The sequence below is a fragment of the Mobula hypostoma genome, chromosome 6 (assembly GCF_963921235.1).
Source record: "Mobula hypostoma chromosome 6, sMobHyp1.1, whole genome shotgun sequence".
In the NCBI taxonomy this organism is placed as follows: Eukaryota; Metazoa; Chordata; class Chondrichthyes; order Myliobatiformes; family Myliobatidae; genus Mobula; species Mobula hypostoma.
The window spans coordinates 151,400,745-151,413,972 of record NC_086102.1 but is presented as its reverse complement, the minus strand read 5'-3'; the positions used below and the strand labels follow the sequence as shown (position 1 = coordinate 151,413,972).

Below are 13,228 nucleotides of genomic sequence, written 5' to 3'. Positions count from 1 at the left end.
GAGTCGAGTTGAAAGTCAGATCAAACCTGAGAGGCTAGGTGGCATTCTGTACTGGTTCTCGCGCCATTCTGCTTACTTGTTTTGTTCTCAACGCAACAGCTATGCATTGTGATTGAACTTTATTTTTGCATTGCAATCTGTTTTTGTAACGTATAGCTGAGAATGCCAGGCAAGCATAAAGTTGACTAAACTGAGTCACCTACATCGTACATGACGAATGCAGACACGCAAGGGGTTTTCCTTTGCCAATGACTTCAGTCCTTGTAGGAACACGTCACGCAGTACTTAAGAATAATTCAGAGTAAATCCTGACCCGCGTGTAATTATGAATGTCGAGCAAGGCACCCTGGAGTTTCCATAAGGTTGATTAAAATATAACGGCTGCTCTTGCCAGAAAAAGCAGTACGACATCCTTGAAAGGAACAAAAGGGTCTGCGTGCACTACACTAAACCAGTTCGCAGTGTAAATGGAACAGTTACACCCACACCTCTCAGGCCATACATTAAGTAACAAATATGCTAATGTGGAAAAAATACGCAGCCACAAAAAGAGTCATTCCATTATTTCTGTATTTTTTCAACAAATTCACAATGTATACCCAATCTTATTCCCAGTCGCTTCGAAAAGTTGCTAAGATCCAAGTTATCATCACACCTAACTGCCCCTCTTCTCAACTTCGAATTATTTCACGATTAAACGAGCAAATGGTATTTTCAGATAAACATTTCATCCCTTTTGAGCTGGGAAATGAAGGCACTTATGTAAAATAGGCTTAAGAAAATGGAATCAATGAAAAGAAAGTACCTACTTAACTGATTGAAACACTGCGTGATGCCCTAGTATCTTCACCCGAAGAATATCGAACGGAAGGAATGTTAGGAAAGGAGAGTTGAATAGTGATGGATATTCAAACCATTTATGCAAAAAAAACCGGATCGTATTAAATAAATAGTTTCCACCTGTGTCTGTTACTCACCTTCCAGTTTCTTTACAATACTCGCACTGTATGTGTCAGCTGCAACAGTGATCAGTCGGTATACATATGTGCCTCTGTCGGCAGACTAGGTGCTCAGTGCAGCAGCATGTGTTGCATTTACTCAGCCTGTGACGATCGGTGATTCCGTCACTGGGCAGCGCGGCGCGTGCTGCGTTGATGACAGCGCCCTCGGCTGCATCGAGTGGCTGGCTGGCGCGCGCTGTGCTGCTGTGCGCAGGCGCTCGTGCTCGCGCACGCGCTCGCGAGCCGGCCCGTGTGCGTGGGGAGGGGGCCAGCGCGAGCCGACTCCCACTCTACCGCACTGCGCGCTCCCCGTCTGTAAGCGGGTGCCGAAAGACCCCCACCGCCAGCAGCTTCCTTCCGTACTTCCAAATTAGTAATTTGATAATGAGTATTCTCTATGTATACCGATACCTTGCAATATACACGCACACCTCATTGAAATGTAGTCCTCCCGAGTGCAATTCCCCGCAGTACGTTCTTAACCTCTCAGCCACCTGTGAGGTACTGTAGAATGGAGGTAAGCTACTCTTCAAGGTTGAAGTTTCAAGATTGTTTAATGTCATTTCCAGTACATAAAAACACAGAATAAATATAAATACATAAGATAGTTTATATACACAGATTGATTGGCACAGGAGTGCCTGTACATTAGGTGACTGACAGGAAATGATAAAGTAGTGGGGGTGGGGGTGGTGGGTTAGTGGGAGGAGGTGCTGATCAGCCTTACTGCTTGGGGAAAGTAACTACACTTGAGTTTGGTAGTCCTGGTATGAATGCTACATAGACTCCTCCCTGTTGGGAGTGCAACAAACAGTCCATAAACTGGGTTGGATTCTTTCGTGATGTAACTGGCCTTCCGGCACCTTTCTGTATATATGTCCTTGATGGCAGGTAGATTGGCGCTGGTATGTGTTGTGCAGTTTTGATGACCTGTTGTAAAGCCTTCCAGTCCTTGCAGTAATGCAGCTTGTTCGGATGCTCTCTCAACTGCACATCTGTTGAATGATGTGAGTATAGATGCGCATAGTCCAGCTCTCTTCAGCCTCCTCAGAAAGTAGAGGCATTGGTGAGCTTTCCTGATTGTGTATGATGTGTTCTGCAACCATGAGAGGTTGTGCAAGAGTTTCCTCTGCTCTGCCATCAATGTAAAGAGTGGTGAGAATTCTTCAGAAGTCAATAACCATCCCCATCATTGACATTGAGGAAGGGGTTCTTTGCCTGGTGTCAGGCCTCAAGCTCTTCCACCTCCTGTTTATAGGCTGTCTCAACATGGTTAGTGATGAGCCCCACCACTGTTGTGTCATTGGCGATCTTGACAATGTGATTACTGGGGTGTTTGGCCATGCAACTCTGTGTGAGCAGAATGTACATCAATGGGCTCAGCACTCAGCCCTGGGGGAGGGGGGTGGCATGTGTGTTGAAGGTGATGGGGAGGGAGGAGAGATTGTACATCTTGACTGAGGCCTGTTCGTTAGGAAGTCCAACACCCAGTTGCACAGTTCACCAAGGTCTGAGGGACAATAGTGTTGAATTCCAAACCGAAATCCAGAAACAGCATTCTGACATTCTGACTTTTGCAAAATAAAAGGCATTAAAAAGTTGGTGACAGTTACAGCTGATTTCACTATGCTTCAAGGCAAGTATACTTAGAAGGACATTTAAAAGTTACAGGGAGCATACAGTTATGTATCAGTCGGAGGCAAACTATAATTGTCAACTTGGAGAAGAAGGTGCTATTATTAGCAAGGTTAGCTAATAATGGTGATTTTTGAGGGAGTAGCATATTGGATGGGAGCTAAACTCTGCAATTATTTGAAGAAGTGTAATAAAGTACAAGAAGTGCATAAGCCAAAGGGGGTCCCAACAGAATGCATCTCAGGATCGTGGAGGAAATCGGGGGTGGGGTGGGGTGGGGAGAACCAAATATCCTTGAAATAATAGTTCATATATTGCTGTGCAGGATCCATGGGCACAAAGATTTGGGGCAGTGTGAGAAGGATAAATACTTAAAAAAGGACTGATTGGGTTGGAATACTTCTGTTTTGCAGTGTCAGGGCAACTCAATGTTAACTGATAGTTGTGAATGCTTCTTAAGGCATAAAAGATTGAAAGAAGGTGCACAAGATCATGTTTGGTTTAAAACATAAATGGAGGTAGTACAATATAATTTTTTACATCAATTATATATTACACCGCAAAAAATAAATAGATTAAATTCAAATTTTTCTGATAAATGTTTTTGGTGTAATCAAGAAATTGGTACTTTTTTACATTCTACTTGGTCTTGTTTTAAAATTCAACCCTTTTGGATAAATTTAAGAATCTTATTGGAACAAATTACTGCAATTCAACTTCCACATAACCCTGTATTATTTTTATTAGGTGATATTGAAGGGATAAAACCGAAACTTAAATTGAATAAATATCAGAAAGAATTTATAAAAATTGCATTGGCAGTAGCTAAGAAGACCATAGCAGTTACTTGGAAATCTGATTCGTATTTAAGTATGGATCGTTGGAATAATGAAATGGCTAGTTCTATTCCACTTGAAAAAATTACTTATAATTTAAGAGATAAATATGTAACATTTTTGAATATTTGGCGCCCTTATTTACAAAAGATAGGATGGCATATTTAAGTGCTCCGATAAAGACTTTGGTCACTTGGGGAAAGTAACGAATAATTATACCAAATTCATTTTGAATCCCATGGAGCATGTGGAAACCTTCCAATAACCAGGCGGTTCTTTTCTTTTTTTTCTTTCTTTTTTTTCTTTTTCTTTCTTTTTAGGTAGGACTGTATATGGGGGGGGGAGGGTTAAGGGGAGGGGGGAGGGTAGATTCTTTTTTTTCATGTATTCTTTTTGAAAATTCAATAAAAATTATATTTTAAAAAAACATAAATGGAGGGAAGGAGGCTGGGAATGTGAGTAAAAACATTTTTACACCATGTAATGATGATCTTGAACTCCCTGTGTGGAAGAGAGGTAGAAACCAAATCAGTGAGAGTGAGCAAGTAATTTGATGGGCACATGAGAGCAAAAGAAATTGCAGGGCTCTCCAAAAAGTTGAAAGAAATAGAATTAACTGGATCACTCTGCATGGAATTGAAACGCTGAATTTCCTCTTTTTGTGCCAGCTACTGAGCTTAATTGTTTCTGTATCAGTATTCATCTAACTGGATCCAGAATGGAGATGATGGAAATTGTGCATTCCAACCTTCTTCGGATAATATATCAGGAAAACTTTTTCAACAATTGATTCAGAGCAGCAAAATTCTTGTCAGAATTAACAAGGCTGAGCACTTTATCAAATTATTATTTCCAGTAAGTCTAAATTTCAAAGACTATTATTCCCTTTAATAATGCCCTTATATTCATTTTAATCACACTCTTATAACAATACTGCATCCATCTCCTTATCCTTCTCAATTCCTTAGGCTTTTCCCTTCTTCCTCCCCTTGATCTAAATCACTCCCTGCTTCTCCCCATTTAATCATTGTGATCTACGGTAATTATTCCTGTTGCCTTATCTTGTTGTTCTCAAAAGTGTCTCTGCTGATCAAAATCATAGCTCAATTTGTAATTATGTAAGTATGTAAATTTGTAAGTATTAGTAACTAGCTAAAAAAATCTATATCATAAGGGAAATATTTGTACAATACTATGATTTTCTTATTTTTTTCAAACTGTGCAAACTATCATTCCATCCAAAGAAATTGACTTGTTGACCAATTGTCTCATGAAGTACAACAGAATATAATTGCTGGGGCTTTCTTAGATTTGGTAGATTTCAGCTTTATTCAAAACTGAAATCATTCAATTTTTTTTTCTCTCTAGAAAATGACTTTTCTCCTTCCAGCTCTTCAGATGGGAAACCAGTCTGGACTGTCTCTAGTATCTGTTGGTACCACGCATGCCCCTGAAAACATTTTAGAAATTGAGGAGATGCTTGCCAAGATTCCCCTTACAATCCTGCACTGTTTCCTTGTGAAATTCCCTTTGAAAAACGGTATTCAAATTAGACTTCCACATCAGCTTGAAGTAATAATTAATGCCCCAACTAAAATGGGACAAATAAGATGGGATTTCAGTCATTGCAATTTGTGACCTTAGAAGCCCACGTGAAAGCTGTTTGCTTTTCAAAAGGCAGGAGTAAGTACTTGAGGAAATATGGGGGAATGGGCTTAAACTGTTGCTTGTACGTAATGTATCAGTAAACTAAATGAAGCTTCTGCCATGCCAAAAACATATTTTGAAGCTTAGATTTAAAACACTTTGTACTCCATTTTCGCACGTATGGAGTCAAACAGTTTCGTAATTCAAGCAGATTATTTTTCTCCAACAATAATTACTTGTTGAGTCTTTCACTGGGATTCCCATGGATATTCCACTGAAGAAATGGTAGTTGGATGGGAGAACCCCTAATTACACATGACAGTATGTCAGTAAGTTCACCACCTACAGTTGCTGTGATGAGACATTAAACCAATGGTCTCATCTACCATCTGGGGTGAATGTAAAATATCTAGTAGCTCTATTCTGAAGAGCAGCAAGTAAGTTTTCCTTGTGCCTTTGCAGTATTTGTCTTTCACCAGTCCTATTAGAAACAGATTATCTGAACATTTTCCCATTGTAGTCTATAAACTTTTGCTCTTTCTGAATTGTTAACCTTACTTGCTTCATTGCCACAGCAACTGCATTTCAAATTTATTTCATTGGCTGTGGGAAATCCTGGTACCATGAAGGGTACAATGCAAATTTAAGTCTATCATATTACTGGCAAAAGGCAATTAATAGCAGAATCCTAGTGGCTACCATACTCTCAATAACTGATCATTGAAATTTTCAACAAAAGTTTTCTTGAAATCATCCTAATGTTAGGAGAAACTCTAGAAAAAAACTTTATTTCTGTATTAATATATTTTCCCAAGGTATTAATATATTTTAGGTACAGACGTGCAGATCAGATTAGTATATTGCAGAGCAGTAAGTAGCTGTAAAGTTTTAAAAAGTGGAATTTCCCCTTTATCGACCCACAGAGAGTGCATAAATTGTGCAGTGCCCACAATAATCACGTGCAGATTTTGTTTTCTCATATACTTTCTTTCACATTATTGAATCAATCTCAAAGTTGGTGCTTACTTTTTCTCTTATTCTGATATCCTTTGACTTTCTGTGTACACTTTGTTTCTTTTTCATTCATCACTTTAATTATCTTACAATTTTTCTTCCTGAGTGTACCTTCTGGTTTCTTTATTTTCACTTTGTTTGATACTTCAGTTTTCTTGTTGCTATTTTGCAACCTGTAGGGGGAAAATGTGAAGAAAACATGGGAAATTATAATTTTTCCTACAGTTTTTTTTCATAAATTCTTTATCCTTTCTGGCAAAGTAACAGCCAAGAAAATATAAGATTGTGAATATATTTTTCCCATTTGGAATTCTGTCTTTCTTAAAGACCACTGATTCAAGCTTAGGTTAATTCCACTGATGCTGCTTGGATTCTAGCACTTTGTAGAAGTGTGGATTTGTTATGCAGTTAACTCACAAAATTATACTGCACAGTTGGGGCCAGTGCTAATTAGCAATTGGTCACATGTACCAAGATACAGTGAAAAACTTTTGATTCGCATGCTGTCCATACAGATAATTCCAAAACATAAGTACATCAAGGTAAAACGATAATAGAATGCAGAATAGTGTTACAGTTATTGTTACAGAGTAAGTGCAGTGCAATTATACAAATAAGGTACAAGGGCCATGCACAAGGTAGATTGAGATATCAAGAGTTCGCCATTACTGTACAAGAACTCTGTTTGGAGGTCAAGAGATCCAACTGGCCTATCAAAGTGAACTGAGGAACAGCTGTGTGCTTTGTCTCACTGAAATGTGACTTACACCTGTCTCACCACACTGCAACATACAACCTGATGTCTTCTCAAATAACCAAATATGCTGTACAGTGCTTCATCAAAGCAAGAGGAGGAGGGTTTTGCTTCCTAATGAACACCATGAAGTGTTTGGATGTGTTGGTCCTGGAAAGTTCCTGACTTGGAATATTTAATAGTGAGGTGCTGTCCATGCAACCTACCACAGGAGTTCACGTTAGCCATCCTGACGGCATTTTACATCACACCCCAGTCAGATGTGAAGGCTACACTCAATGAACTACACTTAGTGATCAACAGCCTGGAAACAGTACATCCTTAGGTCCTCTTCATCACAGATGGTGACTTCAACCTCGCCAAATTTAAGAGTGTGTTAGCAAAATGCTAACAGCACATCTCCTGTCCCACCAGGGGGCAAAACACCCTCAACCGTTGCTGCCCCACCATCAAAGACTCTTAATAAGCCACCTCCTCCCCACACACACTTTGGTGAATCAAACCACCAGGCTGTTCTCCTTCTCACTATAACCATGAGAAACATAGAAACATAAAAAATAAGTGCAGGAGTAGGCCATTCGGCCCTTCGAGCCTGCACCGCCATACAGTATGATCATGGCTGATCATCCAACTCAGAACCCTGTACCTGCCTTCTCTCCATACCCCCTGATCCCTTTAGCCACAAGGGCCATATCTAACTCCCTCTTAGCTATAGCCAATGAACTGGCCTCAACTGTTTCCTGTGACAGAGAATTCCACAGATTCACCACTCTCTGTGTGAAAAAGTTTTTCCTTGATTCTAAAAGGCTTCCCCTTTATCCTCAAACTGTGACCCCTCATTCTGGACTTCCCCAACATCGGGAACAATCTTCCTGCATCTAGCCTGTCCAATCCCTTTAGAATTGTATACGTTTCAATCAGATCCCCCCCTCAATCTTCTAAATTCCATAAAGTATAAGCCTAGTCGATCTAGTCTTTCATCATATGAAAGTCCTGCCATCCCAGGAATCAGTCTGGTGAACCTTCTTTTTACTCCCTCTATGGCAAGAGGATCCAGTACAGAAAGTGTTACAGTACCTGCTCAGAGGAAGAAGATGAATTTTGACGTAACTGCTTTGAGTTCGTAAGGTCTTCCATGTTCAAAGACTCAGCAGCCAACCTAGATGAGTATACCACAACCATCACGGACTTCATCAACAAATGTGTGGAGAACTTTGTACCAAAGAGATCAGTCCATGTGTTCCACTACAGAGACAATGGATGAACCCAAAGATACATTCCCTACTGAAATGTAGGACTATGGTGTTCAAGCACTGACCCATATGAGAAATCGAGGTACAAACTCTGTAAAACTATCAGGGATGACAAGAGACAATACCAGTACAAAATCAAGTCCCAGACCAGTTGTCAGTTGTGGCAAGGCTAATGTGCTATAATGAGCCATAAAGTGAAGTTGGACAGCATTGCCAATATCAATGCATCTCTTCCTGATGAGCTTTGTGCATTCTATGCACGTTTTTGAACAGAAGGGGATTGGAATGTTACTACCCACCCGACAGCCTCCAGTGCATCTGAATCTATAATCCAGCATCACCGTTGCTGTTGCCAGATTAGTCTTTCAGAGAGAGAATCCATGGAAAGTATCTGGCCCGATTGTGCCCTTAGATCCTGTGCAGATCAGCTGGTGAGAATATTTGCAGACATTTTTAACCTCTCCCTACATCAATGTGAGGTTTCCACCCAGTTTAAGAAGAGTACTATTGTCCTGGTACCTAAGGAAAATAAGGTAACACGGCCTAACAACTACTACCCAGAGGCTCTAACATCCACCATCAGGTAGTGCTTCAAGAGGCTGGTCATGGCACACATCACATTCAGCCTCCCAGTTAACCTTGATCCATTGCAGTTTGCCTATTACTGAAACAGGTACATCCGTGGTTGATGCCACTTCCATTGTCCTATACGCATCTCTGGAGCATCTAGATGGCAAAGCACCTGTGATTGTCTATTGATTATTAACTACAGATCTACCTTTAGTGTGATAACTCCAAGCAAACTCATCTCCAAACTCCTAGAGCTGAGACTCAACACCTCCCTTTTCAACTGGATCCTTGACTTCTAACTAATAGACTTCTATCAGTAACGACACTGGTGCCCCACAAAGCTGCATTCTCAGCCCCCTAATCTACTCTGTAGACAATCATGACTGTGTTTCCAGATTCTGCTATACCTCCATTTACCAGTTTGTAGAGGACACTACAGTAGTGGGCTGAATCTCAGATAATGATGAATTGGAGTACAGGGTGCAGATATAAAAGCCTGGTGATGGTAAAATGACAACAATAGTTTCCTCAATGTCAGCAAAGTAAAAGAACTAATCATTGGCATCAGGAAAGGGGGATGGTGAGGCAGTGCACACACTCCTGTTTATATCAATGATGCTGAGGTCCAGAGGGTTGAATGCTTCAAGTTCCTAGGAGTGAACATCATCAATGGCCTTTCCTGGTCCAACCACAGCCAAGAAAGTTCATAGGAGTTAACAGAAGTAGAGGGATAGGTCATAAGACATAAGAGCAGAATATTCAGTTTATCGAGTTTGCTCCGCTATTGGATTATGGCTAATTTATTCTTCCCTCTCAACCCCATCCTCCTGCCTTTTCCCCAAAACCAAGAATCTATCAACCTCCGCTTTACCCAGTGACTTGGCCTCCACAGCCACCTGTGTCAAAGGATACCACAGATTCACCACCCTCTGGCTAAAGGAACCCCTAAGGGGGAAAGTAATTTTAACTGATTTCAAAAACACATTCAACTATGGCTGATTTAGTATCCTTCTTAACCCCATTATTCTGCCTTCTTCCCTTTGTAAGTAAGGAAACATTGACAAATCCACTTGGGTTTTTATGTTCTGATTGTATTTATGTTTTTATCGTGAATGCTGCTTGTATGATGCTCTGAGCCTGTGATGCTGCTGCAGGGAAATTTTTCATTGCACCTGAATGATGACTATTGTCATATGCACGAGTACATATGCATAAGGTGTGATGCTTCAAAAAGGTGGTGTCCATCATTAAGGACCCCCATCACCCAGGTCATGCCTTGCTCTCATTGTTACCATCAGGAAGGAGGTACAGAAACTTGAAAGCACACACTCAACAATTTAGGAACAGCTTCTTTCACTCTGCCAGCCAATTTCTGAATGCACATTGAGCCCCATTAGCACTGCCTCACTGCTTTTTTCAAATTTCTATTTTTATATACTTATTGTAATTGACAGTTTTTTTCTCCATTATTATGTACTGCATTGTGCTACTGCCGCAAAAACAACAAATTGCATATATGCTGGTGATATTAAACTAAATTCTGATGTATTTGCGAATACATGTACTTGTTATATATCAAAAACGTGACAATAGACTGGAAAATATGGAAGTTTCGATTGTTCTTTCAATGGTTTTCTTCTGTGTAGGATAATTCTATGGAGATTCATTTACCATAGAAACCATAGAAACTACAGCACAGAAACAGGCCTTTTGGCCCTTCTTGGCTGTGCCGAACCATTTTCTGCGTAGTCCCACTGACCTGCACATGGACCATATCCCTCCATACACCTCCCATCCATGTATCTGTCCAATTTATTCTTAAATGTTAAAAAAGAACCCGCATTTACCACCTCGTCTGGCAGCTCATTCCATACTCCCACCACTCTCTGTGTGAAGAAGCCCCCCCTAATGTTCTCTTTAAACTTTTCCCCCCTCACCCTAAACCCATGTCCTCTGGTTTTTCTCTCCCCTTGCCTCAGTGGAAAAAGCCTGCTTGCATTCACTCTTTCTATACCCATCATAATTTTATATACCTCTATCAAATCTCCCCTCATTCTTCTACGCTCCAGGGAATAAAGTCCCAACCTATTCAATCTTCCTCTGTAACTGAGTTTCTCAAGTCCCGGCAACATCCTTGTAAACCTTCTCTGCACTCTTTCAACCTTATTTATATCCTTCCTGTAATTTGGTGACCAAAACTGAACACAATACCCCAGATTCGACCTCACCAATGCCTTATACAACCTCATCATAACATTCCAGCTCTTATACTCAATACTTTAATTAATAAAGGCCAATGTACCAAAAGCTCTCTTTACAACCCTATCTACCTGTTACGCCACTTTTAGGGAATTTTGTACCTGTATTCCCAGATCCCTCTGTTCCACTGCACTCCTCAGTGCCTTACCATTAACCCTGTATGTTCTACGTTGGTTTGTCCTTGCAACGTGAAATACCTCACACTTGTCAGTATTAAACTCCATCTGCCATTTTTTAGCCCATTTTTCCAGCTGGTCCAAGTCCCTCTGCAGGCTCTGAAAACCTTCCTCACTGTCTACTACTCCTCCAATCTTTGTATCATCAGCAAACTTGCTGATCCAATTTACCACATTATCATCCAGATCATTGGTATAAATGACAAATAACAATGGACCCAGCACTGATCCCTGTGGCACACCACTAGTCACAGGCCTCCACTCAGAGAAGCAATTCTCTACCACCACTCTCTGGCTTCTTCCATCGAGCCAATGTCTAATCCAATTTACCACCTCTCCATGTATAGCTAGCGACTGAATTTTCCTAACTAACCTCCCATGCGGGACCTTGTGAAAGGCCTTACTGAAGTCCATGTAGACAATATCCACTGCCTTCCCTTCATCCACTTTCCTGGTAACCTCCTCGAAAAACTCCAATAGATTGGTCAAACATGACCTACCACGCACAAAGCCATGTTGACTCTCCCTAATAAGTCCCAGTCTATCCAAATGCTTGTAAGATTCTGTCTCTTAGTACTCCCTCCAATAACTTACCTACTACCGACGTTAAACTTACGGGCCTATAATTTCCCGGATTGCTTTTCGATCCTTTTTTAAACAATGGAACAACATGAGCCACTCTCCAATCCTCCAGCACCACACCTGTAGACAGTGACATTTTAAATATTTCAGCGAGGGCCCCTGCAATTTCAACACTAGTCTCCTTCAAGGTCCGAGGGAACACCCTGTCAGGTCCCGGGGATTTATCCACTTTAATTTTCCTCAAGACAGCAAGGACCTTTTTTTCGATCTGTACAATTTCCATGATCTCACTACTTGTTTCCCTTAATTCCATAGACTTCATGCCAGTTTCCTTAATAAACACAGACGCAAAAAACCTATTTAAGATCTCCTCCATTTCCTTTGGTTCTGCACATAGCCGACCACTCTGATCTTCAAGAGGACCAATTTTATCCCTTACAATCCTTTTGCTCTTAATATACCTGTAAAAGCTCTTTGGATTATCCTTCACTTTGACTGCCAAGGCAACCCCATATCTTCTTTTAGCCCTCCTGATTTCTTTCTTAAGTATTTTCTTGCACTTCTTATACTCCTCAAGCACCTTATTTACTCCCTGCTTCCTATACACGTCCTAATACTGGTAATTGGTCTGCAAAAGAATCTAATCTGGGAAACAAAGAAGAATAATAAGGGACAGCTAAGTTCAAAGATTTTCATGCACTAGAAGTCTAGGTGCACTAGAGGATATCCAGAGGGAAAATGGGTAATACAGTCACATGTTTACAAGGCAGTGGGAACAAATATCCTTAGATATACTGTGTGGTAGGAGTAAACCCCTAGTTTCTGGTTGTGATGTTGCGAGAGTGATCAAAATCAGTAAAAATTTCAAATGCCATATTTTATCAACTGCATAAGCGGTCTCGGTAGCTGTTTGATACATCACATTCTCATCACTGATCCACTGAAGATTCTTATCAATCAAGGCTCAAAGCTGCCAATCATGTACTTGCCATAGATACAGCACTGCTGCAGGCTTCATACCCACATTTCACAGCTGGTTCATTTAATCCAATGCCAAGTAATGAGAGGAGTTAATTGATTGTGGAATGAAATTTGACAATTCATGCAAAAGTGACAAAAAAGTTAGAAATGAAACTGTTTCCTCAGTTGCACTGGACAAATTTGCTGATAATCTCATCAACACATTACTGACATCCACTGGCAGTATACTGAAATTTTATTTTGCTATGGTAAAAAAGTTCTTTGGTCTCTCAAATTGACAGTAGTGGTCTTTGCACATTCTCAGTGCACCTGAGGGAGTATTCTAACGTACTCAGTTTGCCATTTGCCTGAAATATACTTTTTGCTTAGTCTATGGATTTGAAAGAAGGGTGGATATTACAACAGTTTTATGCTGCATTACTGGGTTTTGTAAATTTATACAAAAAGAAAAGTGCTCAGAAATTATCCAACTTGTCCTAAGGGCTGGTATCTTGCAAAGGGCTGATTTTATGATTAGTGT

At 40.5% G+C, this 13,228-nt stretch overlaps 1 protein-coding gene across 2 annotated transcripts in view; it reads right to left on the bottom strand.

The window, feature by feature from the left end:
- The window catches only part of LOC134348501 (signal transducer and activator of transcription 4-like), a 237,459-nt gene extending 236,369 nt beyond the window's left edge, over positions 1–1,090 (bottom strand). For both annotated transcript variants that reach the window (XM_063051973.1, XM_063051974.1), the window contains exon 1: positions 978–1,090. The gene's annotated coding sequence lies outside the window, so the exon portion shown is untranslated. The remainder of the gene's footprint in view (positions 1–977) is intronic.
- Between the last annotated feature and the right edge of the window lie 12,138 nt (positions 1,091–13,228).